Source organism: Salvelinus fontinalis, unplaced genomic scaffold (genome assembly GCF_029448725.1).
Source record: "Salvelinus fontinalis isolate EN_2023a unplaced genomic scaffold, ASM2944872v1 scaffold_0041, whole genome shotgun sequence".
Taxonomy (NCBI): Eukaryota; Metazoa; Chordata; class Actinopteri; order Salmoniformes; family Salmonidae; genus Salvelinus; species Salvelinus fontinalis.
Window position 1 is genome coordinate 48,819 of NW_026600250.1, and position 22,259 is coordinate 71,077.

Genomic DNA, 22,259 nt, shown 5'->3' on the forward strand with positions numbered 1-22,259 from the left:
TTACTTCTCGCTCTCTTTTCAGGGTTCACTCGATAGGCATGTTGTTGGGTCGGGCCAAGTCCAAAATGTCATGCATTTGGGTTGGCACATCTGAGAATGAACGCTGATATTCTAAAAGCAGGGCAACACTGTCAATATAATTGTACCCAAAAAATGGTCAGCTGGTTGCATAAATAATTATGAATACTAAATGTTACATGAATTGTAAATATGAAAATCAAAACCAAAAGTACACCCCTTTGTTAATATGTATTGGCAATAATTCACTTAAGGGTGAGGCATGGAATAATAAAACATGTATCTTTTGTCAGGCTGAATGTTTGCAGTATGAGTAGATGATTTGAGTCATGCTTCTTCAGTAGTGGAATAAAGACAGTTAGCATTTGATTGTTGTCAAGAAATACTGGAGTGATGTCAGATTGTTAATAAAATTGATTATAGACCAATTTATTATTATTCATGTGTGTATATACACAAACATCTGCAACAATTATCATATTACATGTATTTTTTTAAACAAGCAGCTTTTTCAACTTGTAGAAAACAGCTGGCTACATTTTGAAGTGCTGCATTTTGATTAAAGTGGGTCACCAACGCAGTAAGTGTAACACAGCTCTTTTTTTGTTAGTCACTTTTTGTTAAATAATACTCTTTCAATTCAGAGCCTGGATTTTCCCCTGAGACAAATATCCATATCATGCTGCAATCAATTGAACAGGGCAAAGGATAAGGTAGAACATCATTAAAATACTCCTACTACAATGTTAAAACATTCTACATTGTGACATCATTAAAATACTCAAACTACAATGTTAAAACATTCTACATTGTGACATCATTAAAATACTCCTACTACAATGTTAAAACATTCTACATTGTAACATCATTAAAATACTCCTACTACAATGTTAAAACATTCTACATTGTGACATCATTAAAATACTCCTACTACAATGTTAAAACATTCTACATTGTGACATCATTAAAATACTCCTACTACAATGTTAAAACATTCTACATTGTGACATTATTTCATTGATATCATGAAACAACTTCTTCATGTATTTTCTGATGTTTGATCAGATATCTTTTATCAGAGTATCTCTTGTCACATTGATCACAGCTATGAGGTTTCTCTCCTGTGTGTGTTCTCTGGTGTGAAGTCAGCTGGCTAGATGTAGGAAACCTCATCCCACATTGATCACAGCTATAAGATTTCTCTCCTGTGTGTGTTCTCTGGTGTCGAATCAGATGGCTTGATGTAGTAAAACTCATCCCACATTGATCACAGCTATAAGATTTCTCTCCTGTGTGTGTTCTCTGGTGTATTTTAAGTTCTGATGAAGATGTGCAACCTTTCCCACAGTCAGAGCAGCAATGAGATTTCTTCCCTGTGGTTCTCTGCTGGTGTTTCAACTTGGAGAGACTCTTCTCTGCCTCCTCAGCATCATGAGGTTGTTGAGGCTCCCCAGAGGATCCACGATAGTCACGTCTCTCTCCTGTGTGAACAACAAGTCAGACAGATGGTTTAAGGCCCACAACAGCAGAAATCCACTGTAAAAGGTGATGTGTAGCCATGATGTTGTACAAACAATGACTTCTGTAATGAATGTTCATTATTTAACATTTGTCTTTTAAGATTGTCAAGTGAACAACAATAGTCATATAACGTGTAAGGTAACTTATTTGAAAAGTCATTACTGCATTACATTGCTCAACATTTGTCATGATTATTTAAAGCAGGTCATTTGTATCCGCTCTCTCGTTGGACTTCGGCCGCATATTTTCCCCCATTTTCTTCAAATCTGAAAACGTTAAAGCCACGCCCATTTCCCGAAGAATTGCAAAAAGTCACAATAAGGATGTAGCAATTGCATATGTCCCCTATAAAGCCAAATAAAACCAAACATCAGTTCAACAACTGCAGAGTTTGTGCCTCTGTTTTTAAGACAGTACTTACTAGTGTTAGTCAGGGCCCGTTCATCGTTAGAACCATTGGATGCCTTAACATGCCTTTGGGAAACCGAGCCCAGATATCCAGTTTCCTCATCTTCATCCTCCCCTTCCTCCAATGTGACAGTCATCTCCCCCTCCTCCTCTTTCACTCCAAAAACAGAATCTTCCTCTTTCTCCTCTTCTTTCACTGTAACATCCTCCTCCTCTTTCACTCTGAACGCATCTTCCTCTTCTTTCACTCTGAACGCATCTTCCTCTTCTATCACTGAAACGTCTTTCTCTTCTTCTTTCACTGTAACATCCTCCTCCTCTTCTTTCACTGAAACGTCTTTCTCTTCTTCTTTCACTGTAACAGCCTCACCGTCTACCTGTTTTTGTATTTTGACATCCTCTTCCTCCTCTTCCACGACAATGTTTAGCCACATAACCTCTTTCTTCGTCCAGCAGATCTCCTCTTCTTTAGGAGAGTAGCTTAGTGACCGCATGGTCGGGGATGTTAGCTAGCTAGGCTAATGCTAACTTAACCAGCCCGCTAACTGACTAATAACTACAACACCGTAAATATGAAATTAAATCGACAACTAACTAGACGACAGACGAGGGTTTAAAACACAGTGGCTATGTTTTAGTGGATAATATACACTAAAGCGTCTAAAGAGCTTTATTGGTTCGGCTATTTTGGCTAGCAAGCTACCGAGTTGGCTGACTGTCTGTTGCTGCTGTTGATAGAAGCGTTCCGTCCACTAGATTATACGTCACGGTAGCAGCATTGCCTTAAAGTCCCAGACCGCCATCTGCTGACTGGAGTGGGTAACGCAGTTAAGAAAAACGCATATTTTATTTACAGACAAAAAGTTAAAGGATAGGAGTCAGGGACGTCACTAGAACTAAAATGTTAATTAGCCCCCCCCCCCCCTAAATAAATCAATATCAGTCAATATATTTTTTCTGTGATTTCTTATTTTTGTCAACCGTTTCATCGCATCTTAAACTTCTTACCGGGCCGGCACTAGGGCCGGGGGAGGCTGCTGCTTCATATCTAGTCTGCCTATGTGAACGTATTGATGTTAGGTATTGCACAAAACAGCCCTGGAGTATTCCTACCTTAGTGGACTTTGTCTACGTTTGTCCTCAACACTAGTTTTTGAAATTTAAAACTCAAATAGAAATATACAAAAACTGCACGTTTTTTGACTGTTAGACTTTCTTCAGCAAAGATCCCTGAAAGAAATACTTCGAGAGAGGGGTACCACTACACAGAACTGAACTGAATCAAAGATGGTGGACAGAAATACTAGGAGAGAGGGGTAACCCTACACAGAACTGTACTGAATCAAAGATGGTGGACAGAAATACTAGGAGAGAGGGGTAACCCTACACAGAACTGAACTGAATCAAAGATGGCGGACAGAAATACTAGGAGAGAGGGGTAACCCTACACAGAACTGAACTGAATCAAAGATGGTGGACAGAAATACTAGGAGAGAGGGGTAACCCTACACAGAACTGTACTGAATCAAAGATGGTGGACAGAAATACTAGGAGAGAGGGGTAACCCTACACAGAACTGTAGGATGGAAGCAAATGTAAGGGATTATAAAGTCATAACTAATCATGCAAAAACATGTACAGTTGACAGGAATGTTAGTTCATGTAGAGACAAACGATTATGCATTTTTTTAATCATAGTTCATTTACGAAAATCGTGATTTAGCCAGCTAGCTGACTAGCTAACATTAGCCAGCTAGATGGCTAGCTTTATGGGTGTTGTGACATGAGTATGAAATTGTAATTCTGGTTGTTTAAGGGACTCCTGAAACAACCAGCAAACCAGGCTGTCGTTTTGGGAAACAGTGGATGTATAGAATCTAGCTAGCTGAAGAATTTACTGCAAATTGAATGTACAATTTTGTAAGCTTTCCTTGCTGATATTTACCATGCAGATAGATGAAATCACGTAGCTGGCTATGTTCTTGCTTATTGTGCAGTGGATTATTAAAATCCCTGTATACCCATGGATGTGTAGCTAGCTATCTAGCCGATCTGTGTATGGACCCAAACGTTTGGTATACATATTAGTTCAGAACCTAGCTATGAACCTCAGCTATCATAGCCAGTTGTATCAACTTCAAAACAGCCTGAATGACATTAATGAAGCCTATGAATTGAGTAGAATATAATATCATGTTGTACCAAGGATGCAAGTCATATATACATGTAGTTATTACCATGCATGAGATCCCCACATTGTAGCCTGTACATTTAATATATTCACTGATCATGGACTCTACCTTGGCAAATAAAGGTGCAGTTTAGGTATGAATGTCTTTGAGAGAATTTTTCAGTCATATCCAATACCAGGAGTATCAAATTCCAGTATTTGAATGACGCTGTGTCTGCATGTATGTATTACAATTATACACTTCAACAGTGTTTACCAATCTTGGTCCTGGGACATCAATGGTTAGACATTGTAACTAATAGACTAGAAACAGGATTTAACTTGTTAATTCATATATACAGAAATAGAATTTAAAAAAAACTTAACACTACACTTCCTATGCATCATGTAAACACTCTAACACCGGTTCATCCCAACATCTAATGCCCTTCATCTGCATTGATCTGATAAACACAAGATAGGTGGAGTATTTCATCACATTACACTTCATTTCAACCAGTAGAGAATGTGAAACGCTTTATTGAAAAGCTCATTATCCAAGTGTTATAAATACATGTTCAATCTGTACTTCAATGCACATCTGTTGTGCATTATGAAAACAGAGGAAGAAAGAGGAGATGGAGAGAGAGGTGTAAAAGACAGAAAGGGAAAGAGGTAAGCACATAGGAGCAGGGAAGGCAGCACATGATTAATGAATCACAGTGCTACATAAATATTCTCTCAGTTCATCACAATTACATAGCAGTGTCTCTAGTCGGCCTAAAGGTTATCTTAAAAGCAGGTGAGGTGGCGATGATGGGACTAGGGGTTGGCATCCTCTCACATCAAAACATATCTGCAGACGATAGACAGATGGAGAGAGAGAGCATGTTTAAGCCTTGTGTCTTTATTTTTTATTCTAACATTGTTAGTCATCAATCAGGAGGTGAAATGCAAAACTGACCTTGGATCATTAACTCTGGGACTACTGCATCTATCTGTATTTCAATGTAGAGCATCTCTTTAATAATACTTCCTGTGTAATATAAACTGACCTGGGATCATTAACCCTGGGACTACTGCATCTATCTGTATTTCAATGTAAAGCATCTCTTTAATAATACTTCCTGTATAATATAAACTGACCTGGGATCATTAACTCTGGGACTAGATTGCATCTATCTGTATTTCAATGTAAAGTATCTCTTTAATAATACTTCCTGTATAATATAAACTGACCTGGGATCATTAACTCTGGGACAACTGCATCTCTGTCTGTATTTCAATGTAAAGCATCTCTTTATAATAGTTCCTGTTGTCCTGACCAAGTGACCTCTCACCTCTGATCATGCTGTGCCCTCTATGTAGCCATTTCAGATGCAGGAGGGGTTCACCGACACAGCTGATAAAACCTAGAGGATTTAGGGAGAAGGGGAGAGAGGGATGAAGTGAAGGAGAGAGACTGTTATTGAGAAAATAAGGTAGTTAAAGAGACAGTGTTCAACAGGAATCTGTGTGTGGCCTCACCTGGTGTCCACACCACACTAAGTGGCTGCAGAGTACTTTATGCTGAAAAACATGAATGGACACACGAGGACAAACAATATAGCGTAGTTATAGAAATAATGAAGTGTCTTACTATTCTCCATGGTTGGCCCTCTTGCCTATTCCTTGAAGGTGGAAGGAGCCACAGTTATACACCTGAGCCTGCTTACTGCACAACACAATCCATCAATCAGATTGATACATGAGTGTGTAGGTGTGGGTTATAGAGTGTCTAATTGTTCTACATTTTTTCAATATTAGTGATATAAAATAGCCTGTTTTGTTTTTGCACAGACATCACACCCTTACCTAAACAGCACCCTCACCTGAGAAGTAGAAATCAAAGGGAGAGAAACTATGAATTGAATATCTGAAGTTGACATAGCTAAGTAAATTGAAGAATAATCTTATTGCAATGTGAATGGCTCTTAAAAGAGCCTTTGGTTGTGCATAGTGTAGTCTATGGTGTTGCTAGGGAACAGCACCCTCTTAAAAGAGCCTTTGGTTGTGCATAGTGTAGTCTATGGTGTTGCCAGGGAACAGCACCCTCTTTGAAGAGCCTTTGGTTGTGCATAGTGTAGTCTATGGTGTTACCAGGGAACAGCACCCTCTTTGAAGAAGTAGGAGGTGAAGATCTCCTGCACACGGATTGCCTCTCTTGCTGCGTTGTTGGACCCCATCCTTGAAACATCCTGCAGAGCAGCAGACTCCTCCTCTGGGACACGGCGGCGATCTGCAGATCCCCTCCTGGTCCTCGTGTCCATCCTCATGAAGTTACGCAGGACACAGGTAGCCTTCACACATCTGAATTCCTCCAGGAGGCAGTCCCAGATGACCCTGGTCACCCAACCTTGCAGTGCCCTACACGGTAACTGTAGGCAATCGTTTTGAAGGAATCTCCAGTTACAAGATATCTGTAGGAATATGGAAGACAATGTAATTATTAGACTGTTACATCATCAGGTCATTGTGGATTACTAAAGTATAATATCCCTGATAACAAATCATGATAACATTGGATTGATAGATCCATGGGCACACATATGTACATGTGTAGCATGTGACAATAACAGGATCATATCAAGGATGGCATCACAAATGAATACATAAATACCTCTTGAAGCTTGATGATGAGTTGATCATTTGAATCAGCTGTGCAGTGCTGAGGCAAAAACAACAATGTGCCTCTTTGAGTCCCCAGGACTGAGAACCACTGCTCTTCATTGGGACCTCTTCATATGTAGACTGGCTTTCATAGAGCTCTTTATCTGAGGACAGAAAACCTCACAAGAAACTCACTTCATTATAGTCAAATTACACCACACTAAATATTATGTTACTATTATCTCCGTCCTCACTTCTAGGGACAGGAACTACACAAAAGTACCTGCCCTATCCAGAATAGCCTCCTCTCTCACTGACAGTTGGGGCTGCTATCCTTTCACCCTCCATGGCTGTTAGCTAGCTACCTACAAATGCATTTGGAGTTTGTTTTTTACAGTGATAAATAGATAGCTAGCTAATATGAAGTTAAGTAGCTGGTGATATTTAATTCACTTAGCTGGCTATCTATCTATACAGATTGTGAAGTTGGCTAGATAGCTAGCTATCTATCTATACAGAATGTGAAGTTGGCTAGATAGCTAGCTATCTATCTATACAGTATTTGCTAGCCAACTAGATAGCTCATTTAGCAGCTCATTTGAGTTAGCCTGCACTGTAGCTAGTTAGCTAATTTTACATCGTTGTTTTTTTTTTACACTTTTAAAATCTATTTACTTACTTGAATAGGTTCTCCCATTCATGTGGACAACTGGAAACAGGGCAGCAAAGTTTGTCCCCAGAGCGTTTTAGAGGATATTACTATTGAACTATGTACCCATTTAATAACCAGACCTTCATACAAACTTGCTCTGCTGAATTCTTGACGGAGTCACAACGGGCGGCCTAAGCGGCATCTAGTCCATCTGCTGACTGGACGCAGGTGAGGAAAATGTACATTTTATTTTCAGACAACCCTAAACCCTAACCTTAAGCCCTAACTTAACCATTTTAAATGTCAACTTCAACGGGCTACGGACGTCCCAAAGATGTATCGCTACCTGAAAATACATGATCTAAGTGATTGATAGTTAGTATACATCAGTCATAAAGCCTTATTTACTTTAATGAACTACTAAAATAGTGATTTTGTCAGACAGCATAGACAGCAGCTCTACACTTTATTTATTTTACACTTTATTATTTATTTATTATTATAATTTATTTATTATTATAATTATTTACACTTTATTTCTCACCCCTTTTGGCTGTATGAAAGTTAATTTCTCCTCAGACACACACATTTGTTCTTTGATATTATGAAGGTAATTTGTGTAATATGTAGTAAGTGTAGAATGTACTTTCCCCCACATCTCTTTACATTGCTTATGCATATTTGGTGGCCTGACTGCGTCAAAGGCTCATCCTGTTAGATCTGAACCTAATGGAGCTTAGAGTGATCGGATGACGGGAAATCACTTTTAGGTGCCTGGTGTAACTGAGGCCATAGATGCTCCATATCTATTACTTTGAGTGTTTTATGTAATATGACTAAATGTGTTTCTGTGTTGCAGGGGCAGTCAAGAAATGTAACAGAAAGGCCACAGAACATGACATAAGCAGAGCAGTGGGAGACCACCTCAAGCCCCTGGTAGAGCCAGGGGTGGTGTTTACCACTCCACCAGCAGAGCTGTGGGAGACCACCTCAAGCCCCCGGTAGAGCCGGGGGTGGTGTTTACCACTCCACCAGCAGAGCTGTGGGAGACCACCTCAAGCCCCCGGTAGAGCCGGGGGTGGTGTTTACCAGTCCACCAGCAGAGCTGTGGGAGACCACCTCAAGCCCCCGGTAGAGCCGGGGGTGGTGTTTACCACTCCATCAGAGCTGTGGGAGACCACCTCAAGCCACTGGTAGAGCCGGGGGTGGTGTTAACCACTCCACCACGCCTTCAGCAGGCTGGAAAAGTGATACTGTTTTCCATACTAAGAGGGACCAAGAGTCTGTTGATTGGTCATTGGGTTCATTTGTTGAAATCAAATCAAGCTTTATTTATACAGCACATTTCAGACATGATGCAACACAATGGCTTCACAGGAAAAATGAAAATAAACAGAAATATTTGGTACACAACAAACAGAAGACTAACAACTGAAAAACTAATGAGTATCCTAAGGAAATGCCATTGATTAAAATATTAATTGGATGCAATATCCAACCCAAAATACAAGCGTGATTTTTTTAGGAGGTGCTCTGAAAGACTATGGGAGTGTCCACTGAAAGTTGACTAGTAACAAATGGGACCTAAAAGACACCCACTAAATCTGCCCAAGAAGAGGCAAACAAAAGAAAAACCCACACCAAACTTAAAGACAGGAAGCAAACCAAAAAGGTGGAGCAACTAAAGGTGTTGACTCTCCACATCTATCAAGACAACTGGAGCACTGGGCCAGACACTCTTAAATAGAACCTGGACCAGCTCAGGTGAAACACCTTCCCACTAACGAGATGGACAAGCCAGCACAGGTGTAACACATACTGACTAACGAGGTGACACCAATCAGTGCGTCCTACGTGTTAACAAGCTATACGTGCTAAAGTCCAACCGCAAATCATAAATCAAAACATATTTTCCCCCCACTAGAACTCTCTTCTTCCTAAAACTCACTTAGTTCTAGAACTCTCCTCCCCTTAGAACAAAATAAATTGTGATCCATGGCAAAGCACTGGCTAAACGCAAAACTTGCTGACTGCCCACCCTTGAGACAATCAGCAACCAACACCTGCAATATCTGTAGTAACTTTCCACCTCACTGCGGAGCATCTCTCTCTTTTCAGGGTTCACTCGATAGGCATGTTGTTGGATCGGGCCCAGTCCCCAATGTCATGCATTTGGGTTAGCACATCTGAGAATGAATCCTGATATTCTAAAAGCAGGGCAACATTGTCAATATAATTGTACCCAAAAATGGTCAGCTGGTTGCATAAATAATTATGAATACTAAATGTTACATAATTGTAAATATGAAATATCAAAACCAAATGTACACCCCTTTGTTAATATGTATTGGCAATAATTAACTTAATGGTGAGGCATGGAATAATAAAACATGTATCTTTTGTCAGGCTGGATGCTTGAAATATGAGGTGATTTGAGTCATGCTTCTTCAGTAGTGGAATAAAGACAATTAGCACTTGAATGTTGTCAAGAAATACTGGAGTGATGTCAGATTGTTAATAAAATTGATTGTAGACCAATTTTTACCAATTTATTATAATGCTTTTATGTGTGTATATACACAAACATCTGCAACAATTATCATCTTACATGTCTTTTTTTAAACAAGCAGCTTTTTCAACTTGTAGAAAACAGCTGGCTACATTTTGAAGTGCTGCATTTTGATTAAAGTGGGTCACCAACGCAGTAAGTGTAACACAGCTCTTTTTTTGTTAGTCACTTTTTGTTAAATAATACTCTTTCAATTCAGAGCCTGGATTTTCCCCTGAGGCTAATATCCATATCATGGTGCAATCAATTGAACAGGGCAAAGGATAAGGTAGAACATCATTAAAATACTCCTACTACAATGTTAAAACATTCTACATTGTGACATCATTAAAATACTCCTTCTACAATGTTAAAACATTCTACATTGTGACATTATTAAAATACTCCTTCTACAATGTTAAAACATTCTACATTGTGACATCATTAAAATACTCCTACTACAATGTTAAAACATTCTACATTGTGACATCATTAAAATACTCCTACTACAATGTTAAAACAATCTACATTGTGACATTATTTCATTGATATCATGAAACAACTTCATGTATGCATTTTTTTATGTTTGATCAGAGATCTTTTATCAGAGTATCTCTTATCACATTGATCACAGCTATGAGATTTATCTCCTGTGTGTGTTCTCTGGTGTGAAGTCAGCTGGCTAGATGTAGGAAAATTCATCCCACATTGATCACAGCTATAAGGTTTTTCTCCTTTGTGTGTTCTCTGGTGTCGAATCAGATGGCTTGATATAGTAAAACTCATCCCACATTGATCACAGATATAAGGCTTCTCTCCTGTGTGTGTTATCTGGTGTGTTATCAGATTGCCTTATGTAGTAAAACTCTTCCCACATTGATCACAGCTATAAGGTTTCTCTCCTGTGTGTGTCCTCTGGTGTGAAGTCAGCTGGCTTGATGTAGTAAAACTCTTCCCACATTGACCACAGCTATAAGGTTTCTCTCCTGTGTGTATTCTCTGGTGTTTGGTCAGCTCTACAGATTGACCAAAACTCTTCCCACATTGACCACAACTATAAGGTTTCTCTCCTGTGTGTATTCTCTGGTGTTTGGTCAGAGCTCCAGATTGACTAAAACTCTTCCCACATTGATTACAGCTATAAGATTTCTCTCCTGTATGTGTTCTCTGGTGTATCTTCAGATTGCTAGATGCTGTAAAACTCTTCCCACAGTGGCCACAGCTAAAAGGTTTCTCTCCTGTGTGTATTCTCCAGTGCACTGTCAGATCGCTAGATGTAGTAAAACTCTTCCCACATTGATCACAGCTAAAAGGTTTCTCTCCTGTGTGTGTTCTCTGGTGTACAATCAGCTGGCTATATCTAGTAAAACTCTTCCCACATTGGTCACAGCTAAAAGGTTTCTCTCCTGTGTGTATTCTCTGGTGATTGGTCAGAGCTCCAGATTGACTAAAACTCTTCCCACATAGATCACAGCTATAAGGTTTCTCTCCTGTGTGTATTCTCCAGTGCACTGTCAGATCGCTAGATGTAGTAAAACTCTTCCCACATTGATCACAGCTAAAAGGTTTCTCTCCTGTGTGTGTTCTCTGGTGTACAATCAGCTGGCTATATCTAGTAAAACTCTTCCCACATTGGTCACAGCTAAAAGGTTTCTCTCCTGTGTGTGTTCTCTGGTGTATTTTAAGTTCTGATGAAGATTTGCAACTTTTCCCACAGTCAGAGCAGAAGTGAGATTTCTTCCCTGTGGTTCTCTGCTGGTGTTTCTTGAGGTGTTTTGACGTGGAGAGACTCTTCTCTGCCTCATCAGCATCATGATGTTGTTGAGGCTCCCCAGAGGATCCACGATAGTCACGTCTCTCTCCTGTGTGAACAACAAGTCAGACAGATGGTTAAAAGCCCACAACAGCAGAAATCCACTGTAAAAGGTGATGCCAACAGCGTAGCCATGATGTTGTACAACAATTGACGTCTGCCCTTGGTTCACTCCAGACTTGACTGCCCTTGACAAGCACAAAAACACCCAGTTTTTTTAAGCATTTTTCTACGGCTGGCCATGCTTTCCACCTGGCTACCCCAACCCGCCTAACAGCTCTGCACACCACGCAGCAACTTGCCCAAGCTCCCCCCGCTTCTCCTTCACCCAAATCCAGACAGCTGATGTTCTGAAAGAGCTGCAAAATCTGGATGCCTAAAAATCAGCTGGGCTAGACAATCTGGACCCTCTCTTCCTAAAATTATCTGCCACCATTGTTGCAACCCCTATTACTGGTCTGTTCAACCTCTCTTTCGTATCATCTGAGATTCCTAAAGATCTGAAAGCTGCCGCGGTCATCCCCCTCTTCAAAGGGGGTGACACTCTAGACCCAAACTGTTCTAGACCTATATCCATCCTACCCTGCCTTTCTAAAGTCTTCGAAAGCCAAGTGAACAAACAGATCACTGACCATTTCGAATCCCACCGTACCTTCTCCGCTATGCAAGCTGGTTTCCGAGCTGGTCACGGCTGCACCTCATCCACGCTCAACGTCCTAAACGATATCAAAACCGCCATCGATAAAAGACAGTACTGTGCAGCCGTCTTCATCAACCTGGCCAAGGCTTTCGACTCTGTCAATCACCGTATTCTTATCGGCAGACTCAACAGCCTTGGTTTCTCAAATGACTGCCTCGCCTGGTTCACCAACTACTTCTCTGATGGAGTTCAGTGTGTCAAATCGGAGGGCCTGTTGTCCGGACCTCTGGCAGTCTCTATGGGGGTGCCACAGGGTTCAATTCTCAGTCTGACTCTCTGTATATATCAATGATGTAACTCTTGCTGTGGGTGTTTCTCTGATCCACCTCTACGCAGCCGACACCATTCTGTATACATCTGGCCCTTCTTTGGACACTGTGTTAACAAACCTCCATACGAGCTTCAACGCCATACAACACTCCTTCCGTGGCCTCCAACTGCTCTTATATGCTAGTAAAACTAAATGCTCTTCAACTGATCGCTGCCCGCATCCGCCCGCCCGACAAGCATCACTACTCTGGACTAGAGGTCGACCGATTATGATTTTTCAATGCCGATACCGATTATTGGAGGACAAATTTGTTGTTTTATGTATTATTATTATCGCAGGAGAGGTAGACTGAGCGGCCTTCTACTGGTCAGACTCAGAAGGCGAGCCTACCATCCACCGCTTCTGAGCATATTACTCGCCAATGTCCAATCTCTAGACAACAAGGTGGATGAAATTAGGGCACGAGTTGCCTTCCAGAGAGACATCAGAGATTGTAACATTCTCTGTTTCACAGAAACATGGCTCACTCAGGATACGTTGTCAGAGTTGGTACCCGGTTTCTTCATGCATTGACAGAAACAAAAATGTCTCTGGCAAGAAGAAGGGCGGAGGTGTATGCCTTATGATTAACAACTCGTGGTGTAATCATAACAACATACATAAACTCAAGTCCTTTTGTTCACCTGACCTAGAATTCCTTACAATCAAATGCCGACCGCATTATCTTCCAAGAGAATTCTCTTCGATTATAGTCACATATTATAGTATACCCCCCCCCCCTTCCCCAAGCAGATACCTCGTCAGCCCTGAAAGAACTTCACTGGACTCTATGTAAACTGGAAACCATACATCCCGAGGCTGCATTTATTGTAGCTGGGAAATTGAACAAAGCTAACCTGAGAACAAGCCTTCCTAAATTCTATCAGCATATCAACTGCACGACTCGAGCTGCTGGCATTCTGGATCACTCTAACTTCCGTGATGCATAGAAAGAAATTAAACAACTTCTTTGCTCGCTTTGAGGACAATACAGTGCCACCGACACGGCCCGCTACCATAGACTGTGGGCTCTCCTTCTCCGTGGCCGACGTGAGTAAAATATTTAAACGTGTTAACCCTCGCAGGACTACCCGCCCAGACAGCATCCCTCGCCGCGTCTTCAGAGCATTCATAGACCAGCTGGCTGGTGTGTTTACGGACATATTCAATCAATCCCTATCCCAGTCTGCTGTCCCCACATGCTTCAAGATGGACACCATTATTACTGTTCCAAGAAGGCTAAGAACTAAATGACTATCGCCCCGTTGAACTCACTTCTGTCATCATGAAGCGCTTTGAGAGACTAGTCAAGGAGCATATCACCTCCACCCTACCCGATACCCTAGACCCACTCCAATTTGCTTACCGCCCCAATAGGTTCAGTGACGATGCAATCGCCATCGCATTGTACAATCTCACCTGGACAAGAGGAATACCTATGAAAGAATGTTGTTCATTGACTACAGCTCAGAATTTAACCCCATAGTCCCCTTCAAACTCGTCATTAAGCTCGAGACCTTGGGTCTCGACCCCGCCCTGTGCCATTGGGTCCTGGACTTTGTGTTAAGCTGCCCCCAGGTGGCGAAGGTAGGAAACAATATCTCCACCCGCTGATCCTCAACACTGGGTCCCACAAGGGTGCGTTCTGACCCCTCTCCTGTACTCCCTGTTCACCCATGACTGCGTGGCCATGCACGCATCCAACTCAATCATCAAGTTGGCAGACAACACTACAGTGGTCGGCTTGATTACCAACAACGACGAGACAGCCTACAGGGAAGAGGTGAGGGCACTCGGAGTGTGGTGTCAGGAAAATAACCTCTCACTCAACATCAACAAAACAAAGGAGATGATCGTGGACTTCAGGAAACTGCAGAGGGAGCACCCCACATCCACATTGACGGGTCAGTAGTGGAGAAGGGGGAACGTGTTTAGTTCCTCGGCGTACACATCACAGACAAACTGAAATGGTCCACCCACACAGACAGTGTGGTGAAGAAGGCGCAACAGCAACTCTTCAACCTCAGGAGGCTGAAGAAATGTGTCTTGTCACCGAACACACTCACAAACTTTTATAATCGAGAGCATCCTGGCGGGCTGTATCATCGCCTGGTATGGCAACTGCACCGCCCACAACCGCAAGACTCTCCAGAGGGTGGTCCGGTCTGCACAAGGCATCACCGGGGCAAACTACCTGCCCTCCAGGACACCTACACCACTCGATGTCACAGGAAGGCCAAAAAAGATCATCAAGGACAACAACCACCCGAGCCACTGCCTGTTCACACCGCTATCATCCAGAAGGCGAGGTCAGTACAGATGCATCAAAGCTGGGACCGAGAGACTGAAAAACAGCTTCTATCTCAAGGCCATCAGACTGTTAAACAGCCATCACTAACATAGAGAGGCTGCTGACAACATACAGACTCAATCTCTGGCCACTTTAATAAATGGACTTATTTAAAGTGACTAGAGATACCTTTTATTAACGCAACTTTAATAATGTTCACATATGCTACATTACCCTCATATGTCTTTACAGTAAATGTATATACTCATATGTATATACAGTATTCTATACCATCTACTGGTATATTCTTATTCATCCCTGTATAAGGTATTTGTTGTGAATTTATATGTACATATTCTTATTCATCCCTTACATTTGTGTGTATACGGTAGTTGTTGTGAATTTGTTAGATTACTTGTTAGATATTACTGCATTGTCGGAACTAGAAGCACAAGCATTTCACTACAGTCGCATTAACATCTGCTAACCATGTGTATGTGACCATTAACATCTGCTAACCATGTGTATGTGACCATTAACATCTGCTAACCATGTGATCAATAACATCCGCTAACACTGTGTATGTGACCATTAACATCCGCTAACCATGTGTATGTGACCATTAACATCCGCTAACCATGTGTATGTGACCAATAACATCCGCTAACCATGTGTATGTGACCATTAACATCCGCTAACCATGTGACCATTAACATCCGCTAACCATGTGACCATTAACATCCGCTAACACTGTGTATGTGACCATTAACATCCGCTAACACTGTGTATGTGACCATTAACATCTGCTAACCATGTGTATGTGACCATTAACATCTGCTAACCATGTGTATGTGACCATTAACATCCGCTAACCATGTGTATGTGACCATTAACATCTGCTAACCATGTTAATGTGACCAATAACATCTGCTAACCATGTGTATGTGACCATTAACATCCACTAACCATGTGTATGTGACCATTAACATCCGCTAACCATGTGTATGTGACCATTAACATCTGCTAACCATGCGTATGTGACCATTAACATCCGCTAACCACGTGTATGTGGCCATTAACATCCGCTAACCATGTGTATGTGACCACTAACATCCGCTAACCATGTGTATGTGACCATTAACATCCGCTAACCATGTGTATGTGACCAATAACATCCGCTAACCATGTGTATGTGACCATTAACATCCGCTAACCATGTGACCAATAACATTTGATTTGGCAGACCACCCAGACCTGACCCCGCAAGATGCGTCAGTTTTGTCAATTTATTCATTGTCTTTTGCTTGAAACACTCTTGTCAATGTTGAGTAAGGACACACACCTGATTACACATATAGAGGTACGACTAGTCTACCTGGTTACACATATAGAAGTAGACCTAGTCTACCTGGTTACACATATAGAAGTAGGACTAGTCTACCTGGTTACACATATAGAAGTAGGACTAGTCTACCTGGTTACACATATAGAAGTAGGACTAGTCTACCTGGTTACACATATAGAAGTAGGACTAGTCTACCTGGTTACACATATAGAAGTAGGACTAGTCTACCTGGTTACACATATAGAAGTAGGACTAGTCTACCTGGTTACACATATAGAAGTAGGACTAGTCTACCTGGTTACACATAGAGAAGTAGGACTAGTCTACCCGACAACACATATAGAAGTAGGACTAGTCTACCTGGTTACACATATAGAAGTAGGACTAGTCTACCTAGTTACACATATAGATGTAAAACTAGTCTACCTGGTTACACATATAGAAGTAGGACTAGTCTACCTGGCCTGCACACAAATGTAGGCCTATAAATGTGCCCATTTGGGGATGTCTGATAGTATTTCTGATTGTCTTAACGCTGCACCACTAATGAGTTGTGGAGCTTCTCAAAGTGTTTTTTCTTCACCTCAAACAGCAAGTAAACAAAGTCTAATCAAAATTAATTGCAAATGAGAATAGTTCCTCAAAGTATTTGAAAAATATTTCCAGCTCTCGCCCTTTCGATAACCACTCGGCACAAAAGGGAAAATTTTAATGCGCTGATCCAGTGGAAATATCAAAACAACTGATTACTTCTTATCCCTTTCACAAATAGTCTACAGCTGTGTCGGGCGAGAACTCACTGGCACGGGAAACTGAGGGCCCAGAATATTTTATACAATGTTTCAAGTTCGTTATAGACAGGCCATGTGATTTATAGGACAGTTATTTGCAATGTTTTTATTTGTTGGCTTTATGTAGGCTATTTTTTACATAGTTGGCAATGGCAATAAAAGTTACTTTTAGATTTGTATAATTTTAATTTAGATAAAATGTAGATTAATCACAGACAATGATTTTGAGATACTATTATAAATGAAATTAAACTGTTCCAGTAAAATGAACATATGAAAATCATAACTGGCACCAGATCAGTAGAAATGGTAAGATACATTTGCACTCCAAATGTAGGTTGCCGACTGCTTGTGTAGCCGATTACCAGCAACATCAGAATTTATGAAGGCCAGCAGGAGGAGGTGGATCAGTAAGAGTTTCTTCTCTTCTGGTTGGGCTATATTGATGTAATGGCAAGAAAATAAATTGGCTGAAAATTATACAATGACTTATCAACAGCTCTAACAATTTGACCCAACAGGAAATCTACACTGGCAATTCTAGAATATACTATATAGCCTCGAAACCTGGTTAAACTATCATTATGACATCATGGATGACTTCTAGAATATACTATATATCCTAGAAACCTGGTTAAACTATAATTATGACATCATGGATGAATTCTAGAATATACAAAATAGCCTAGAAACCTGGTTAAACTATCATTATGACATCATGGATGAATTCTAGAATATCCTATATAGCCTAGAAACCTGGTTAACCTGTCTAGGATCAGCGTGGCGCTAGCGGCACACCCCCCCCCCCCCACTGAAAAACCAGTGCCGCGAAATTCAAAAAAAATATTTTTTTAAAATATTTAACTTTCACACATTAAAGTCCAATACAGCTAATGAAAGACACAGATCTTATGAATCCAGTCAACATTTCCGATTTTTAAAATGTTTTACAGGGAAGACACAATATGTAAAGATGTACATCTATTACCTAAAAACACATTAGCATAATCCACCATCTTTTATTTGTCCACCAACACCAGTAGCCATCACCAATTCGGCTAAACTAAGATATTTATAGCCCCTAACCAACAAAAAAACTCATTAGATGACAGTCTGATAACATATTTATGGTATGGGATAGGTTTTGTTAGAAAAAAGTGCATATTTCAGGTATATGGCATAGTTTACAATTGCACCCACCATCACAAATGGACTAGAATAATTACAATGAGCAACGTGTTTACCTAACTACTAATCATCAAACATTTCGTAAAAATACACAGCATACACGAATCGAAAGACACAGATCCTGTGAATACAGACAATATTTCAGATTTTCTAAGTGTCTTACAGCGAAAACACAATAAATCGTTATATTAGCTTAGCACATAGCAATTAGCAGCCCAGCATTGATTCTAGCCAAAGTGAGCGATAAAAGTCAACATCGCCAAAAGATATTAATTTTTTCACTAACCTTCTCAGAATTCTTCCGATGACACTCCTGTAACATCACATTACAACATGCATATACAGTTTGATCGAAAATGTTTATATTTAGCCACCAAAATCATGGTTAGACAATGTGAAATGTAGACAAGCTGGTAAAGAAAACGTCCTTGCGCCACTTAGACAGTGATCTACTCTTATACATAAATACTCATAAACGTGACTAAAAAATATAGGGTGGACAGGGATTGATAGACAATTTAATTCTTAATACAATTGCGTTATTACATTTTTTAATTTATCCTTACTTTTCAATACAGTTTGCGCCAAGCGAAGCTACGTCAAAAAACATGGCGTCCTAAGCCACTAAAATGTTTCGACAGAAACACGATTTATCATAATAAAAATGTCCTACCTTGAGCTGTTCTTCCATCAGTATCTTGGGCAAAGGATCCTTTCTTGGGAGAAATCGTCTTTTGGTGGAAAGCTGTCCTCTTGCCATGTGGAAATGTCAACTGAGTTCGGGATGAACTGAAAAGCATGCCCAACTTTTCACATCGTTGCAAAAATAAATGTCCCAAAATCGCACTAAACGGATATAAATTGCTATAAAACGCTTTAAATTAACTACCTTATGATGTTTTTAACTCCTATAACGAGTGAAAAGATGACCGGAGAAATATAACTGGCTAAACTAACGCTTGGAACAGGAGAGGGTCGGTGTCTTCCACGCGCGTTACGCAGCAAGAAAAGACTTGCTAGCTAAAGGTTTTTTTCATTTGTAGGGCCTGTGAACGAGCAATCGAGCCCGTTGGAATCGTCATCACGTAAAGGCATCCAGGGGAAGACGTAAGAAGTGTCCGTATAGTCATAGCAACGACAGTGCCCTTTTAAATGACTTCAGAAAAGTGGCCAACATTTCTCAAATCTGACTCCATGTCAGGGAAATTGCTGTAGAATGGGCTCTGTTCCACTTAGAGACAAAATTTCAACTCCTATAGAAACTATAGACTGTTTTCTATCCAATAATAATAATAATATGCATATTGTACGATCAAGGATTTTGTGGGAAGCCGTTTAAAAAATTAGCCACATTAGCATAAATAGTCTAAACAGCGCCCCCATCCCCAACAGGTTAAACTATCATTATGACATCATGCATGGCCAGTCCTTGTATTCATAGTCTAGTGAATTCAGGGGGTAGCCCTGAGCTGAACTCAAACCTGGGTCCAGCGACTGTCAAGCCAACACCTTATAACTGTTATGCCAAGATGTCTGAACTTCTTGACGAGGTCGCTAGGTGTTGGGTTACGGTTGATACAATAGCTTTCTCTATGAATGTGAGAGTGGTTACATTTCTCCAGCCCCCATCCCTCAGCTGTTTACCAAACCAAGTCTCTGGGCAGCCATTTTGTTGCTGTTTAAATACTAGGTTGTCCCTTTAAAAAAGCCACACATCAATCAATCAACCAATAACAAAGCTGTAATTCCACCACTGTTTTGCTAATAAGATGATGGATGGGGCTGGAGAAATGTAACTACTTTCAAATTCATAGACAGACCTATGGATGAAAGGACTGACCATCCATGATATCAACATTATAGTTTTAACCATGTTGAGGCTTTACAGTGTTGATTTACATTGTTTCTATACATTGGAGTACAAAAAATCTTATTATGGGTTCTGATGGGGTACAACAGATGAACTAAGCTCATGAGGCATGTGTTATATTCTTCAAGAATCAATGGCTAGAAATAAATAGTTTAAAAGTCAAAATATGGATGTAGCAATTGCAGATTTCCCCTTTAACACCATACATCCTTCCAGTTCTCTGCTGCCAACGACTGGGAAGAATTTCAAAATTCGCTGAAGCTGGAGACTTATATTTCCCTCACCAACTTTAAACATCAGCTATCTGAGCAGCTAACCGATCGCTGCAGCTGTACATAGTCCTCTGTAAATAGCCCACCCAATCTACCTACCTCATCCCCAAACTGTTTTTATTTACTTTTCTGCTCTTTTCCACACCAGTATCTCTACTTGCACATCACCATCTGCTCATTTATCCCTCCAGTGTTAATCTGCTAAATTGTAATTCTTCACTACTATGGCCTATTTATTGCCTACCTCCTCATGCCTTTTGCACACACTGTATATAGACTTTCTTTTTTTCTACTGTCATTGACTTGCTTATTGTGTTATTGGCTTGTTTATTGTATGTTATTCCATGTGTAACTCTGTGTTGTTGTCTGTGTCACACTGCTTTGCTTTATCTTGGCCAGGTCGCAGTTGTAAATGAGAACTTGTTCTCAACTGGCCTACCTGGTTAAACTATCATTATGACATCATGGCCACCTGGTTAAACTATCATTATGACATCATGGCCTACCTGGTTAAACTATCATTATGACATCATGGCCACCTGGTTAAACTATCATTATGACATCAAGGCCACCTGGTTAAACTATCATTATGACATCATAGCCACCTGGTTAAATAAAGGTGAAATAAAAAAAAATTAAACATCAGTTCAACAACTGCAGAGTTTGTGTCTCTGTTTTTAAGACAGTACTTACTTGTGTTAATCAGGGAACGGTCTCTCAAAACCATATTATGGCTAAGTTCATCCTTAGAACCATTGGATGCCTTAAGATGCGTTTGGGAAACCGGGCCCAGATATCCAGTTTCCTCCTCCTCCTTTTTCAATGTGACAGTCATCTCCCCCTCCTCCTCTTTCACCCCAAAAGCTGCATCCTCCTCCTCTTCTTTTACTGTAAAATCTTCTTCCTCTTTAACTCTGAACGCATCTTCCTCTTCTTTCACTGAAACGTCTTTCTCTTCTTTTTTCACGGTAACAGCCTCCCCCTCTAATTCTTGTTTTACTGTGATATCCTCCTCTTCCTTCTCCTCTTTGACGAGAGCTTCTTTCTCCGTCCAGCAGTCCTCCTCTTCATTAACAAGAGAGTAGCTTAGTGACCTCATGGTTGGAGATGTTAGCTAGCTAGGCTAATGCTAACTTAACCAGCCCGCTAGATGAATAAAAACAATACCGTAAATATGAAAATTATGAAATTAAAAGGGATAACTAACTAGACGACAGAAGTGGGTTTAAAATACAGTGGCTAATATACACTAAAGCGTCTAAAGAGCTTTATTTGTTCGTATATTTTGTCTAGCAAGCTACCGAGGTGTCTGACGAACTGTTGCTGCTGCTGAAAGAAGCGTTCCGTCCACTAGATTATACGTCACAGTAGCAGCATTCCCTTAAAGTCGCAGACCGCAATCTGCTGACTGGAGTGGGTAACGCAGTTGAGTAAAATGTAAATTTAATTTTCAGACAAAAGGTAGGTAGGAATCAGGAACATACCTAGTCCTAAAATATTAATTAGCCCCCCCCCCCCTAAATAATTCAATATCAGTCAATATATTTTTTCTCTGATTTCTTATTTTCGTCAACCGTTCCATCGCATCATAAACTTTTTACAGGGCCGGCACTAGGACCGGGGGAGGCTGCTGCAATAGTGACTGTTATACTTTCTTCAGCAAAGATGGCGGACAGAAATACTAGGAGAGAGGGGAACCCCTACACAGAACTGA

At 40.6% G+C, this 22,259-nt stretch overlaps 1 protein-coding gene and 1 pseudogene across 1 annotated transcript in view; both read right to left on the reverse strand.

Moving 5' to 3' along the window:
- LOC129842431 (zinc finger protein 665-like) overlaps window positions 1-21,906 on the reverse strand; it is a 31,890-nt pseudogene extending 9,984 nt beyond the window's left edge.
- Window positions 1-22,259, reverse strand: part of LOC129842433 (zinc finger protein 271-like) — a 222,072-nt gene that overhangs the window by 48,109 nt on the left and 151,704 nt on the right. The window lies entirely within an intron of this gene.